The sequence below is a fragment of the Ascaphus truei genome, chromosome 1, assembly GCF_040206685.1.
Source record: "Ascaphus truei isolate aAscTru1 chromosome 1, aAscTru1.hap1, whole genome shotgun sequence".
NCBI lineage: Eukaryota > Metazoa > Chordata > Amphibia > Anura > Ascaphidae > Ascaphus > Ascaphus truei.
In genome coordinates this window covers 395,803,677-395,818,867 of record NC_134483.1, presented here as the reverse complement: position 1 = coordinate 395,818,867, position 15,191 = coordinate 395,803,677, and the positions used below count along the sequence as shown (strand labels likewise).

Sequence of the window (15,191 nt, the reverse complement as noted above, 5' to 3'; positions counted from 1 at the left end):
TCTCTCACCCCCTCTCTCTCTAACCCTCTGTCTGTCTCTCTCTCTCACCCTCTCTCTGTCTCTCTCTTTCTCTCCCCTCTCTGTCTCTCCGTCTCTCCCCTCTCTGTCTCTCTCCTCTCTGTCTCTCCCCTCTCTGTCTCTCCCCTCTCTGTCTCTCCCCTCTCTGTCTCTCCCCTCTCTGTCTCTCCCCTCTCTGTCTCTCTCCTCTCTGTCTCTCTCCTCTCTGTCTCTCCCCTCTCTGTCTCTCCCCTCTCTGTCTCTCTCTGTCTCTCTCTCTCTCACCCTCTCTGTCTCTCTCTCTCTCTCTGTCTCTCTCACCCTCTCTCTGTCTCTCTCTCTCAACCTCTCTATGTCTCTATCTCTCACCCTTTCTCTGTCTCTCTCAACCTCTCTCTGTCTCTCACCCACACTCTCTCTGTCCCACACTCTCTCTGTCTCTCACCCACGCTCTCTCTGTCTCACACTCTGGATCTGGATCTCTTATTTACCCTATATATCTTAACTGCCCTATACCTACACCAAAATAACCTATACTGCTTTCTTCCAGATCTGACTCAAGCTTCACACGGGAGATATCGGAATCCCCCCTAACCCAAAAGACAGGTAGGGAACACCTCCCATCCAATGTATAACATTGCGGGAATGAGGTACCTGGACATTGAGGGACTGCGGATCAGGTAAGATCCCAGACGGGATTGCTGCTTTAAATATTGGGAAGTGGGGGCATCCAGATAAAATACAATAAATAAACTTATGTCAAAAACTAATGTTCTTACTAGGAATTTATTTTATTTATGTATTTTTTTAAAGCGGGACTAGGGGCGGGGTTGGGGGCAGGTTTAGGGGTGGGACTAGGGGCGGGGTTGGGGGCGGGACTAGGCGGCGAGTAGATTTTTTGGTTTGGCGAGTAGATTTTTGAGTGATTTGTCAAGCACTATATATATATACCATACTGAGTTAAGTTATGGTGAGTAAAAAAAGTGACAAAAACCCTCCACAGCAAAGCAAATATGCAAATGTAAATACAACTGTATGCTCATCTGCATGTCTTAGGCAGGTCTGCAACCCCGCCTTTCACCATTATCACCCAGCACACAGCATTTTCACTGCAGCAAGGGATTCTGGGAAATGACATGCAAATGAGCCACTTTTTGCTTCAAAAACCATTTTTAACATGGTTCCCTATAGGCTTAAGCTTGCTGCATGGTCACAGCTTTTTTTACTCACCATAACTTAACTCAGTATGGTAAACCCTATCCTTTAGCTTCTCTGCATACCCAGTTAACCAACCCCACACTGATGAGACCCATTAATGTCGAAACAGCTGTCTGTGGGTGGGTTTTCTGGGCATGCACCTTAACCCTGGCTGTGCTCAAACCTGTGACCATGCAGCAAGCTTAAGCCTATAGGGAACCATGTTAAAAATGGTTTTTGAAGCAAAAAGTGGCACTGTGTGCTCATTTGCATGTCATTTCCCAGAATCCCTTGCTGCAGTGACAATGCTGTGTGCTGGGTGATAATGGTGAAAGGCGGGGTTGCAGACCTGCCTAAGACATGCAGATGAGCATACAATTGTATTTACATTTGTATATATATATATATAAATGTAAGGATGTGTACATATATGTGTGGGTTCCGCGCTGTTACGAATGCTGGAAGCGCCATACTGTTCTTTTGCCAGTAAGGTTACTGTGTGAATAGTAAGGCTGCGCATGCGCGAGGAAAGCGCGCGAACGGCAACCAATCTGGCGGGACTTTGGGGGTTGAACTCTGAACTGTGAACTGTGGAGGAGTCAGCTGAGGCTGGGGACCAATAGGGTGTGAGACTCTGGACAGGGAGAGACAGGAAGCGTGTGGGCGGACACACGAGTGAGAGAGGAGAAGGAGGAAGGTGGCGGAACCTCGTGTGTGCGAGCGGAGGGTCAGTGACCCTTCCGCTTAGGACAGATACATTCCCCCAGCCCCCAGGAGTATAACCCCTGTCACCGTAGGGTGCCGCTTTTGTAGGGACGGCCGTAGCATTTAGGGAAGCATCCCATTAGTGCTGGTTCAATTGCAAGAGTTGCGGACGCCATCTTGGTCTGGAGAGCAGACCCCACAGCAGAGCAGAGTGTCGGCGCAAGGCTGGAGCAACACTACGGACCCTTTGTGAAGTGGTGTGGTCACCGCAGTGACCGGGAGGTATTGTTAGTCATCAAGTGCACCTACACCGGTCACCAGGCGCTGATCCCGCCTCCCACTAACTAATTGGGGGCACTAGTGTGCCAGTAAACTATGCAATACAACTACTAGTTGCCGGACATACTCCTTGGGAGAGTGGCAGAGCCACCTGTGTACAGGACATTAACCCTATAAAGGTGTGGCCGAGCCACAGTGTGTAATGGTTGATTATAAAGTGTAAGGGTTCTATGCATGTTATGTAAATGCTGCATTATCGTATTAGTTAGTATCATAGTAAAAGGTTGCTTGTTGCACAATACAGTTGTTATGTTTCTTGCTCAGGGTAGATTCTCTACAATGGGGATCCTGGGTAAGTGGAGGCGCTGCACCATGATAAGAGAGGGTAAGACCCCAGGCTCCCAAACAGCGGAGGCTTAGAGCTCCTGGAGCCACAGGTAAAACACAGCATTAGTAGTTCCTTTGTGCAGGGGTTCACAAAAAGGGCTACATTTGGAGGCGCTGCTGAGATCTTAGACCTGGGGTGCCCCACATTTTTTTCTCTATTTTGTGCAACCAACCCACATCATGTCGGTGCCCTCGGCGCTCGAGGTGCGCAAGTGGGCCCAGCAGCGCGGGGTTCCCTTGAATCGTGTTTTCGCGCTGGGCCATGTTCCCGCCACGATCTTGTTGGGTACTGTGACCGAGCAGGTCCGAAAGCTCCCACTCCTGGACAATGTCCAAGTGCAAGACCATTTCTACGACCGCGACCAAGCCTGGCGCCGGGTCTTGTATGCCACTGAACAAGACATATGCCCCGAGGCCTTGCCCCGTATACTGCTGCTGCCCGAGGCCCCGGGGGTACGCTGCCCCATATTCCAAGTGGACACCCCTGCACCATTAGCCACTTCCACCCCACAGAGAGAGTATACACCCACAGTAGGTGCCGCGGCTGGGGGCCCAGACCACTCCCCTGACCGTGGCCTGCAACCTCACTGGCCAGCAGCCCTAGGCCTAGGCTCCTCATCCACCCCGCCCGGCCTGCGGTCTGGCCTCAACCGCCTTAGCCTATCCAGACTGGACACCTACCCCGCAGTCGGGGATAGCTTACCGGGAGACACCTCTATTCCCGCAATAGCAGCCGCTCTCCACAACACCACCCAGTCGCTTCAATATAGGAAGTTAAAGGCCTTCTCCGGTGAGAAACCCACGCCCCAAGGGGAAGTACGGATAGAGGACTGGTTGGATCATACAGAACAGGTGCTGCCTGAATGGACCTGCACGGATGCGGTCCGAAGACAGCGCATCGTTGAGTGCTTACGACCCCCTGCGTCCCACATGGTGCACTACTACCGAGATGACAACCCGGAGGCTGATGCAGCAGATCTCATCTACTGCCTGACGAAGGCGTATGGGGCTCCGGTGGATACTTATGCGTTGATGGCCAAATTCCATGCGTTAGCCCAGAAGGAAGGGGAGATGGTATCCGACTTCCTCAAGCTCTACACCTGGACTTATGGAACCTAGTGCGGAAGGGCGTGTTGCCAAGGATGGAAGCCAATGGACTGCGCACCACTCAGCTGTTGAGGGGGCTCCTACCCCTGCACCCCGTGTCAGTGCGGGTAAGTAGCTGCCTAACGCCCGGGCAAGCCTTATCGTTTCACGACCTAATGGACCGGGTCCAAGCGCACGAGACGGTGTTGTTAGGACGTGACCTAGCCCCTGGGAAAAAGCCCCCGCCCGGGAGTAAGGAAGTCAAGAAAGTGGAACCCAAGGCCGACGTGCCCGAACCTGGGGATCCCGACCCCGAGGATGCCGGCTCACCAGTGACGCCCAGATCTCGTCCCCCGACCGGGCGAAGTTCACCAACCGGGAGAAGCGAGATTTACCTCAGCCAAACGCAGTGCTACGCGTGTGGAAAGATGCGACATCTGCGTGCCCGTTGCCCCACCTTGCGGAAAACGGCGTCCCGGCCAGCGCAGTCGATGCCGTGCAAAACCCTGGAAGATGGAGAGGCGTCGCCGCCCTCCCCAAGCAACCGAATCGGCCCCGCCGCCATTATTCGGGTAGTTATCGAGGGCATCTACGCCGCCGCATTGTTGGACACGGGATCCCAGGTGACCATCGTATACCGGCCCTTCTACGATCAACACCTACATCGATTACCGTTGCTCTCTGCGGATGCCTTGCGACTAAGGGGATTGAGTCATGAGGATTGCCCCATAGATGGAGTAGTAAAGGTGCAGTTAGATATTCCCCAACTGAACACTGGTAAACATCATCCCATGGAAGTGGAGGCCTTAGTGTGCCCCGAACCTCAGGATCACCCCAGCGCTCCAATCATCTTGGGGACTAACGCTGACATTGTGCGCGCGGTGTTCCGCATGTATTTGCAAGAAGCGGGAGAAGCCCCGCTGCTGGCCCTAGCAGCCTGCCCCGCCCTCCAAGAGGTCTGCGGTAAAATTGCGACCGAAGAGGAACATGGCGTACTCTACAGTCAAGAATGGGGACTAACTCAAATTCCCCCGGGGGAAGGACGAATGATGGTCGCTGCTTGCCACTACCCTCGACGACGGCCGGAGGATCAGCTCTTCGCCTTGGAGAGCGTGGCCCAAGACGAACAACGGTTGGGCTACGAAGTACTGGCCTCCGTGAAGAAATGGCCCGGGAAGATTCCGGATCGCACCTGGGTGTACGTGCGAAATATCTCCCCTTATCCCATGAATATTGATCGGCGTCAGATGCTGGGGAGAATATACCCTGTGACTCCCGAGGAGAAGGCCTCGACGAAACGACCCAAGTACTCTCCTCCTACCTCTGATTCGTTGTTGGAATTCGACTTCGGAGACTCTCCGCTCCCGGATGAATGGAGGAAGAGACTGAAAGTCGAGCTACAAGACCGAAGGAGCGTGTTCTCCACTAGTGATATGGATGTGGGGTGCAGTCGCAGTGCCCACCATACAATCCGAATGAGCAACGCTACCCCCTTCCGGGAGTGCTCCCGCCGGCTCGCACCCCGGGACGTTGAAGAGGTGAGGAGATTCCTCGCCGAGATGGAGGGGGCTGGCATCGTGCAAGGATCTCGTAGCCCTTACGCCTCACCCATCGTGGTAGTCCGCAAAAAGAACGGGACGGTCCGTCTCTGCGTGGATTACAGAACCCTGAATACCCGCACCATCCCCGATCAGTACACACTGCCCCGAATCGAGGATCTCTTGAACGCTCTGACGGGAAGTAAATGGTTCAGTGTGCTCGATCTTAGGTCCGGGTACTACCAAGTGCCCATGGGCCAGGAGGACCAAGAAAAGACTGCCTTCATCTGCCCATTAGGATTTTATCAATTTACCCGCATGCCGCAAGGGATCTGCGGGGCCCCGGCCACATTCCAGAGATTGATGGAAAAGACTCTCGGAGACCTGAACCCGCAAGAATGCTTAGTGTACCTGGATGACATTATAGTGTTCGGGCGAACTCTAGAGGAACACTCCGAGAGGCTGATGAAGGTACTGGATAGACTTCAGGAGGAGGGCCTCAAACTGTCTCTGGACAAATGCAAGTTCTGTCGGTCCTCCGTGACGTATGTGGGCCACATCGTGTCGGCTGAAGGAGTGTCCACCGATCCCGGGAAGATAGAGGCTGTGGTGAATTGGCCTAGACCCCATAATGTCCAAGAGTTGCGGTCCTTCTTGGGATTTTGTGGCTACTACCGGCGGTTCGTGGAAGGCTATTCCAGCAAAGCCAAGCTGTTGAACAATCTTTTAAAGATCTATCCGGGAGAGACAGAACAAAAAGGTGTCACGGCGCAAACGCCCTTTGGGGAGAAATGGACCCCAGAATGTGAACAGGCATTCCTGAACTTAAAAACCAGCCTCACCCAGGCCCCGGTCTTGGCCTATGCAGATCCGGAACGTGAATACGTCCTACATGTAGACGCCAGCCTTAGTGGGCTGGGGGCTGTCCTGCATCAGAAGTATGAAACCGGGCTCCGCCCAGTGGCATATGCGAGCCGAAGCTTGACACCTAGTGGGCAGAACTATCCGGTCCATAAACTGGAATTTTTGGCCTTGAAATGGGCAGTGGTGGACAAGCTGCACGACTACCTGTATGGGGTACAGTTCGAAGTACGCACGGACAATAATCCCATGACCTATATAAATACGTCCGCCAAATTGGACGCTACGGGACACCGTTGGTTAGCTGCCCTGGCCAACTACAATTTCAATCTTAAATACAAACCAGGACCCACCAACATAGGGGCCGACGCCCTGTCTCGTAGACCCGGCCTTCAATCCACCCCTGATGAGGAAGTATGGGAAGAAATACCGGGTCCCGGAATCCGTGCTCTCTGCTCTGTGGCTGCGGTAGTCAATAATCAGGTGGCATTCTCGGAACTACGGGTTGCTGATTCTTTAGGATGCCACTCGCGAGCCATTCCCCGGGCCTATCAGGGTCGAGAAGGGATGAATATCACGGAAGATAACATCATCTCGTGGAGGGATCTAGTGCATTACCAGACTCAAGACCCGATAGTGGAGCTGGCCCGTCAAGCGGTACAACAAGAAAATCCCTCTATACTCAAGCAAGCCCCCAAAAACTTGGTGAAACTCCTGTTGAATGAGTTTGGAAAGTTCGAAATGGACAATTGTTTGTTATATCGGGTGATCCCATATCACAACCATCCCGATCGGCATCAGCTGTTCCTGCCGGAGCGCTTGAGGAACATGGTCCTTCGGGCCCTCCACGATGACCATGGCCATCTGGGCATTGATAAGACGTTCGGGCTACTACAGGATAGATTCTACTGGCCTAGGATGAGAGAGTCCGTGGAACAGCATTGTCGAAGGTGTAATCGCTGCTTACAAAGGAAAACACTGCCCACAAGGGCGGCTCCCATGGCGCACTTGAAAAGTTCGGGCCCCATGGATCTGGTGTGTATGGATTTTCTCTGTATTGAACCCGACAGCCGGGGCATTAGCAATGTACTAGTGATTACTGACCACTACACCAGGTACGCCCAGGCGTTCCCTACGAAAGATCAGAAGGCCGTAACGGTGGCCCGAGTCCTGTGGGAAAAGTATTTCATTCATTATGGACTACCAAATCGCCTCCACTCTGATCAGGGCAGGGACTTTGAGAGTACACTGATAAAGGAATTGCTAACACTACTGAACATTGCCAAGTCACGTACCACCCCGTACCACCCCGAAGGGGATGCTTTGCCCGAACGGTTCAACCGCACTTTATTAGATATGTTAGGAACCCTGACAGGCTCACAAAAGACGGAGTGGAGTAAGCACGTGGAGACATTGGTACATGCTTATAATTGTACCCGGCATGAGTCCAAAGAACCAGTCAGCCTCCCATGAGAATGGCGTACGATCAATTTGGGGCACCCCATTATGAGGCTCAGCAGTGGGCTCGGCATAGAATGCAATCTATGGTAGTACTGTTCAATGAAATGTGTAACCTAATTTAAGGGAGAAGGGCTGTGTAAATAAGTTCATATATGTAGGTAATCCAGCGGGGACGTTGGATTCTGGAGAGGGGAGAATGTAAGGATGTGTACATATATGTGTGGGTTCCGCGCTGTTACGAATGCTGGAAGCGCCATACTGTTCTTTTGCCAGTAAGGTTACTGTGTGAATAGTAAGGCTGCGCATGCGCGAGGAAAGCGCGCGAACGGCAACCAATCCGGCGGGACTTTGGGGGTTGAACTCTGAACTGTGAACTGTGGAGGAGTCAGCTGAGGCTGGGGACCAATAGGGTGTGAGACTCTGGACAGGGAGAGACAGGAAGCGTGTGGGCGGACACACGAGTGAGAGAGGAGAAGGAGGAAGGTGGGGGAACCTCGTGTGTGCGAGCGGAGGGTCAGTGACCCTTCCGCTTAGGACAGATACATTCCCCCAGCCCCCAGGAGTATAACCCCTGTCACCGTAGGGTACCGCTTTTGTAGGGACGGCCGTAGCATTTAGGGAAGCATCCCATTAGTGCTGGTTCAATTGCAAGAGTTGCGGACGCCATCTTGGTCTGGAGAGCAGACCCCACAGCAGAGCAGAGTGTCGGCGCAAGGCTGGAGCAACACTACGGACCCTTTGTGAAGTGGTGTGGTCACCGCAGTGACCGGGAGGTATTGTTAGTCATCAAGTGCACCTACACCGGTCACAGGCGCTGATCCCGCCTCCCACTAACTAATTGGGGGCACTAGTGTGCCAGTAAACTATGCAATACAACTACTAGTTGCCGGACATACTCCTTGGGAGAGTGGCAGAGCCACCTGTGTACAGGACATTAACCCTATAAAGGTGTGGCCGAGCCACAGTGTGTAATGGTTGATTATAAAGTGTAAGGTGATGTGAATGGAAGGTTATGTGAATGCTGCATTATCGTATTAGTTAGTATCATAGTAAAAGGTTGCTTGTTGCACAATACAGTTGTTATGTTTCTTGCTCAGGGTAGATTCTCTACAATGGGGAGCCTGGGTAAGTGGAGGCGCTGCACCATGATAAGAGAGGGTAAGACCCCAGGCTCCCAAACAGCGGAGGCTTAGAGCTCCTGGAGCCACAGGTAAAACACAGCATTAGTAGTTCCTTTGTGCAGGGGTTCACAAAAAGGGCTACATATATAAAACAACCAGCACTTGAAATCAACCAATCACACTGATCAGGACATGCAAGTTCAGGATTCATGAGAAACGTCGGTTTAAATAGGGAAACACATACCACCAGGTGTGTTATGTTGGCAATCAACTAACCACACCAACTGCTGGCTCAGACAGGAGTGAAAAAAAAAAGTTACAGGCTTTCAATTATCAAACACGTTGAAAATAAATTAACCCACCGTACACTCCACAAATTCCGCTATCCCTGCTAGTATACACAGCACTTCCCTTCTGGTTCTAACTGCACACTTAATAGAACCAGCACTTAAAATCAACCAGTCACACTGATTAGGACACGCAAATGACACTGATCATTTTATATGTTTGTAATAATTAATCTGCAATCATATGTATGTAATTGGTAAAGTATTTTGTGCAGAATACGTAGTGAAAAATAGCAAATTAATTACAGAAAAAGGGTTGGTTATTGGTTGAGAGATATGTATCTCATTAAACGATTAAATATTAGAAATATATATATTTTTTATATAAGAACAGTTAGCTAATTCATTCACAGATTTACATAGGAAATACACTTAGTATATTATTTAATTAATACAATTAGAATAGATTTTTGTTTCAAATAATTCACTAAGAATGTAATTATTATCTATTATTTATTAAGTCAATATCATTTTTAGCACATTGATGAAACGACTAGATAGCATATAAGTGATACATATACAGTACATACATATATACATATGCATGTAAAAAAAACTATTTTAATAGGTTTATATATCAAATGTTTTATCATGTATGTATTATTGCCTTTATGATAAACTTCCATTTATAAAATTTGGCAAATGTTTTGTAAAAATACTATTGAAGCTCCATTGATTGATTCATTGTTCAGAGAGTGTACACTGTACATATGAAAGGAAATTGTCAGGCTGCCAGTTCCTAACAAAGCATTGATTTGCAAAGTGTCTAGGGAGGTGGTTTAAGTTACACGTCATCATACAGTATGGACAAGCATAAGCAGGAAGATACCAGAGATGGGGCGAACAAAGCAGAGGAGTAGTGAGGATACTATGTATTACCTGGCCAGAACGGAGGTCCCTGGCAGAAATAACTCTTCCTTAGGTGTTGTCAGCGCATGTCTCTTCCAGTCCTGCGGTGATTACTCTGTCGTGTTTTGATGCTTGGGAGCTGTTTTATCTTATCTTATTATTTTATGTTAGTGGAGAATGGGGTTAATACTTTTATTTATCATAATCCCGCATGCACTTGTTCTCTTGCATTTTTCATGTTTCCAACTCTTTTATGATAGTATAAGAATAAAAATAGTTTTCTGGAGCCTACATCAGGGATTACATATGTATTTTGTTCTTAAAATATTTATTATTTATTGATTGTTAACCAGGGTTCAGTGCTGAGGATATATATTTTTTATGACAAAAAAAATATATATACACTTTTTTTCTTCTCATCTTGGACAGTTTAAATACCAAGTATCGAAAATGATGTTGTCAAACTTGTCAATGGACAGCTCTATAATACAATGTTTTTATAGTTTTCCTTGTGTAAGCTGTTTAAACTGGATTAACTGTTTAAAATTGATGGTATATTATGTAAGAAGTTATCATTGTTTAAGATATGTGGTATAATATTAATGAAGTCTTGTTAAGGGAATAAGTTGATAATTCTCACATACTGTAAATCAAAGAGCTCTTTGATAAAGCTCCTTTGCAGAGAGAAACACATTAGTGTACCCCTGTCTTGTATGTTTTTTGGCTAAAATACCTAATAAATAGTTTTATTTTTATACCTGCCTCCATCCCTCTTCCAATTTTTGCAGTGGTCCATCTTTTCCCCTTCTACATCAATTTACTTCTCCCAGATGGAGGCACACTTAGACAGAACCGGCGGGAGCAACTTACTGTGAGTAAAGCGGCTGTTTTTTCATGTGCAGCTGATCTCTGTGTTCGGCAGCCAGGGTAGTCAAGGCGCCTGCTTTACACATAGAACAGGGGGGAGAGTGTTCGGTCACTCAACTGAGGTCTCTCCACTACACACGGAGAGAACTCAAGGGTTTACGGAACCAGCATTGCCCCTCCCCCCCACAGTTATCTAAACTATTCAGTTCATACTGATCTAGCAGACTGCCCCATCATCCCTCATCTACTTGGCTGCCATATGCTCTACTTACAAACTGCCTGACTACTCAAGGTTCCTTGGTTTCTTCATCATTACTGGACTTTAGTGTTACATACATTTGATTGACAAACCAAGAGATAGTACCAGCACTCTCTGTCTCACAGCTATAGATATAGGCGAATACCAGTGTAGGGAATGAGAAATATAATAACACTAATAATAAACTGAAAATATAGCAACAATAGCCAATACGCCAATGCAAGAATTAATATCACCATAGAGAAAATCAAAAATTAAAGGGGGTAGAGGGGAAAGAAGGAGAAGGGGAAAAAAACATGAAAGAAAAGGAAAAAATCACAAAAATGGAAAAAGGAAAGCAAACTAGGGGGGCGATGTTTCGAGGGGTGACCTCTTCATCTGGCCCATTCACCCTGGTCCCAAAGGGTCCCAGAGGTACTTCCCTAAGCCTTCCCTCCCCACTGTCAATTAATCCCACACTCAGCTAATGCCCAAGCACTCGACAGGGCACCAGGAGCTGTTGATAGAGGGTTTGCTTATACTTGTTCACTGATTGACATCTGATATCTGCATATGTTCTGTGTCTTTTACAATATTCTTGCATTTACATTTATTGTTTGATATTTGATATCTGCTTATGTGATTTGCCCTCTTTAGACTTTAGATTTATATCATTAGCTGACCTATCATTAGGAACCTATCATTTGGCTCTCATACCAACCTACCAGATGTAGATTTATTTAAGTTCATATCCCCCTTTAATAGTTAATTGGGGTGTTATTCTAAATCGCCCAAATAAGAGACTAGTATTGGATTTAATAAATGGTATGATATTTTTGAAGATAATACTCACTCTTTACTACATCCTATAATATTTTGTATATATAACCCTCTAACACACTACATTGAACAATGCAGATATCCTTTGGGTATATTCCGTGGTAATATATGCGGGATCAAAATGTATTTTTGATAACCTCAGTTTGTTCTCCTATTTCCAGATATTTGTATATGTGTCTTAAATTTGTTATAAAATAAGGATGAAAAAGGACTCTGAAATCACAGCTGCATTCATTCTGAACCCCACAAGCCTACATCTGCATCAGCCCAAAGGTGGACGCCTGATGGGGTTCTACAAGAGCTGCTCCCCTCTACACATAACCAGCATGCTAAGGGTTAATCTCTGCATTTGCTTACTGCTGTTTGGTCAGCCCGACCCTCTGGTATGCTAATGCCCTGGAGGATAAAAGGACACTGAAATCACAGCTGCATTCATTCTGAACCCCTTTAGGGGTCTACATCTGCGTCAGCCCAAAGGCGCACAGCCTTTGGCGCAGCTAAATGGCAGCCACAGGGTGAGAGCCATTTGCTGATGTTCGCTGATGTTTGTTGATATTAAAATTGCTGTATTTCAATCTTAAACACTCAAACCCTTTTATCCCCGGCACCTAATTTTCCAACTCTAACTATCCAGGAAATGTCTGTCAATTGACTGTATTACCCTGTTCATTTAATGTAGCCATGTATTGTTGTAACTCTGTTCCCAGGACATACTTCCTGGTAAAACATTTTATAAATAAATAAAATAAAGGATGGTTACCCGATATATATATAAGGTTTCACTTTCTCTGTTTATATAGGTGTTATTCAATTGTCCGGATTGGCTAATTTTAATGATACGTATGTTATCTATGTAGTTTCTATAATCTCAATTTAACTTTCTAATATTATAGTATAAATCTGGGTACTGTTTAATATTTTATATTTATATAAGTTTATGTTTCTAATGGTCTTTACTATTTCCTATGATTATGGAGACTAGAATGTAATATTTAGGTTGTGACTAAATTGTTTCTTGCATAAATAGTGTTCTATTTGGTACACATTTCTCATTTAAAAAATTTGATGTATAAATGTCTGTTTGTCCATTCAAGTCCAGGAATATAGTTAATACAATTAATATAAATTGTTGAATAATATGGACTAATAGGACATCACAGTGACTAACCAATGAAGTGAGGGAGGTGAATATATAAAGGGATAAGGACAGACATCATATTATTAACCCCTGAAGAAGCCATCAAGGTGAAAGACGTAGGCCGACTACTCAAGAGAGATACAGAGCATCTGTTCTGCAGGAGAAGCCTGTGTTTCCAGTTGAGGGATCCAAATCACGCAAGAGAAGAACATCCAAATACGTGAAGCGGAAGTAGACTCTGACTGTGAGCTGTGTACCGTGGATGGTGTGCAAGCCCGGAGCAGCGGGACAGAAGAAGAGAGGAGTGTGAGAAACCCACCTCTGCAAACCTGGACAAATTCTCATTACTGTGCCAAATTACTTTATAATTCATAAGTACAATGTGTATGTGTGTTTTTTTTTTTAAAAGATTTTTTATTAAAGTTGAGTAACACTATGGGCCTCATGCAGTAAGCCCCGATAAGGCTTTTTCGGCATTTTATAGCCGTTTTTTGCCCTCCTGATTCAGTAAGCCCCGATAAGTGGGAATTATCGGCAACTTTTCTTCCGAAAAAAAAATTTTCGCCACCCGGCTGCCGATAAGCCACTTATCGGGACTTTTTTTTCCCACCTGAATTCAGTAAGCCCCGATCAGCTTTTTGGTGCTGATCGGCAGGCCAGATTGGAGATTTTATGGCCAATCCAGCCCGCCAACTAAAGTTGGCAACTTGCTGAAGGAGAAGCATCGGCCCGGGCGACACTTAGGAAAAATCAGCCCTTTTTCCTGCCTGTGATTGATGCCGGGGGTCTCCGGAGCTGATACCCGCACCGGAGCCCCCCGGCATGCATCCGAGGCAGGAAAAAGGCATTTAAAAGCCACTTCATTACCTTAGCGGCTAACCGCTAAGGCAATGAAGGGGTTAACCCACCGTGCCAGCGTTATTGTGGGTAGCGGGGATGGGTGAGGGGGGTATTTGGCCCTGGGTGTGAGTTTAGGACTTGCGGGGGGGATGCGGGGGCACTTAACCCCTTCACGACCGTAGCGGTTAATACCGCTACGGTCCTGAAGGGGTTAAGGCCTCCCGCTACCCACCCGCAAGCCCTAAACAACCACCGTTGGGGCTAATGCCCCCTTCACACACCCCCACTACCCACAATAATAAAAAAAACACACCCCAGCCCCACAATAACGAATTAAATAAATAATTAAATAATTATATATATATATATATATATATATATATATATATATATATACCCAACAACACCTATACCCCCCTAACATACAGTATAGTAATGGGCAGAATGACTATTATCCACAAATGGATAATAGTGCAGTTGTCCATTTACAATACATACACAACAATAAAGACTTTAAATACATATAGCACTCACCCATGTCCCACTGCCACGATGAAGGCCATCCTCATCGTCATCCTGCCCATGCCCCATCCGCTTCTGCAAAACAAACACAAGAATTACAACATCCAAATTAATGTCCCCTAACCCCTTAATCACCATAGCGGTTATTAACCGCTACAGTTATTAAGGGGTTAAGCCACCATCACCCACATACCCTCCCCCACAAGCCCCCCAACCACCCTCACCCAATACCCACAGGGGAGTCCTACCAAATACCCTTGGGCCTAATACCCCCTCCCCCAGCACATACAGTACAATAATGTGCCAAATAACTATTATCCACATAGGGATAATACATTATTTGGCCATTATTAAACACATTCAATAACGTTAAAATGTAAAGAAACTTGTACTAACCTCATCAATAAGAAGTCTCCGTCGCCAGCATCATCCTTGGGGTCCGTTGCCAACATTAGAAATAGCCACAACATTTCAATATCATTAACATAACACTGAACCCCTTAATCACCTTATCGGGTACTAACCTGAAAGGTAATTAAGGGGTGAAGCCATCCTGCAATGCCTACAACAGTTATGCATAACATCCTCAGTGAAATAAAAACCAATTGCCTAACCAAATTCCATTTAATCATTCAATCTGTAGGCTCACATGCCTCATAAAACATTGCATTTACAGTGTATACATGTAGCATAACATGTAAACTGCATGTACACGCTGCAAATCAATGTTAACAATACAATAATGCCACTCAAATCGCCATACATCACAAGAAGTATATTATTTAATACAATAAACTCACCATCAATGAATTACTACACATCAATTACATCCCTAAACAATTAAAATACCATCCATACCAATTACACAATGAACTAAAGCTATCCTAACAGAGAACAACTTCAAAACATAGTCAAAAG

At 46.6% G+C, this 15,191-nt stretch overlaps 1 protein-coding gene across 3 annotated transcripts in view; it reads right to left on the bottom strand.

Annotated features, from left to right (window-relative positions):
• FSTL5 (follistatin like 5) overlaps positions 1–15,191 on the bottom strand; it is an 816,421-nt gene that overhangs the window by 604,628 nt on the left and 196,602 nt on the right. The gene's annotated exons all lie outside the window — the stretch shown is intronic.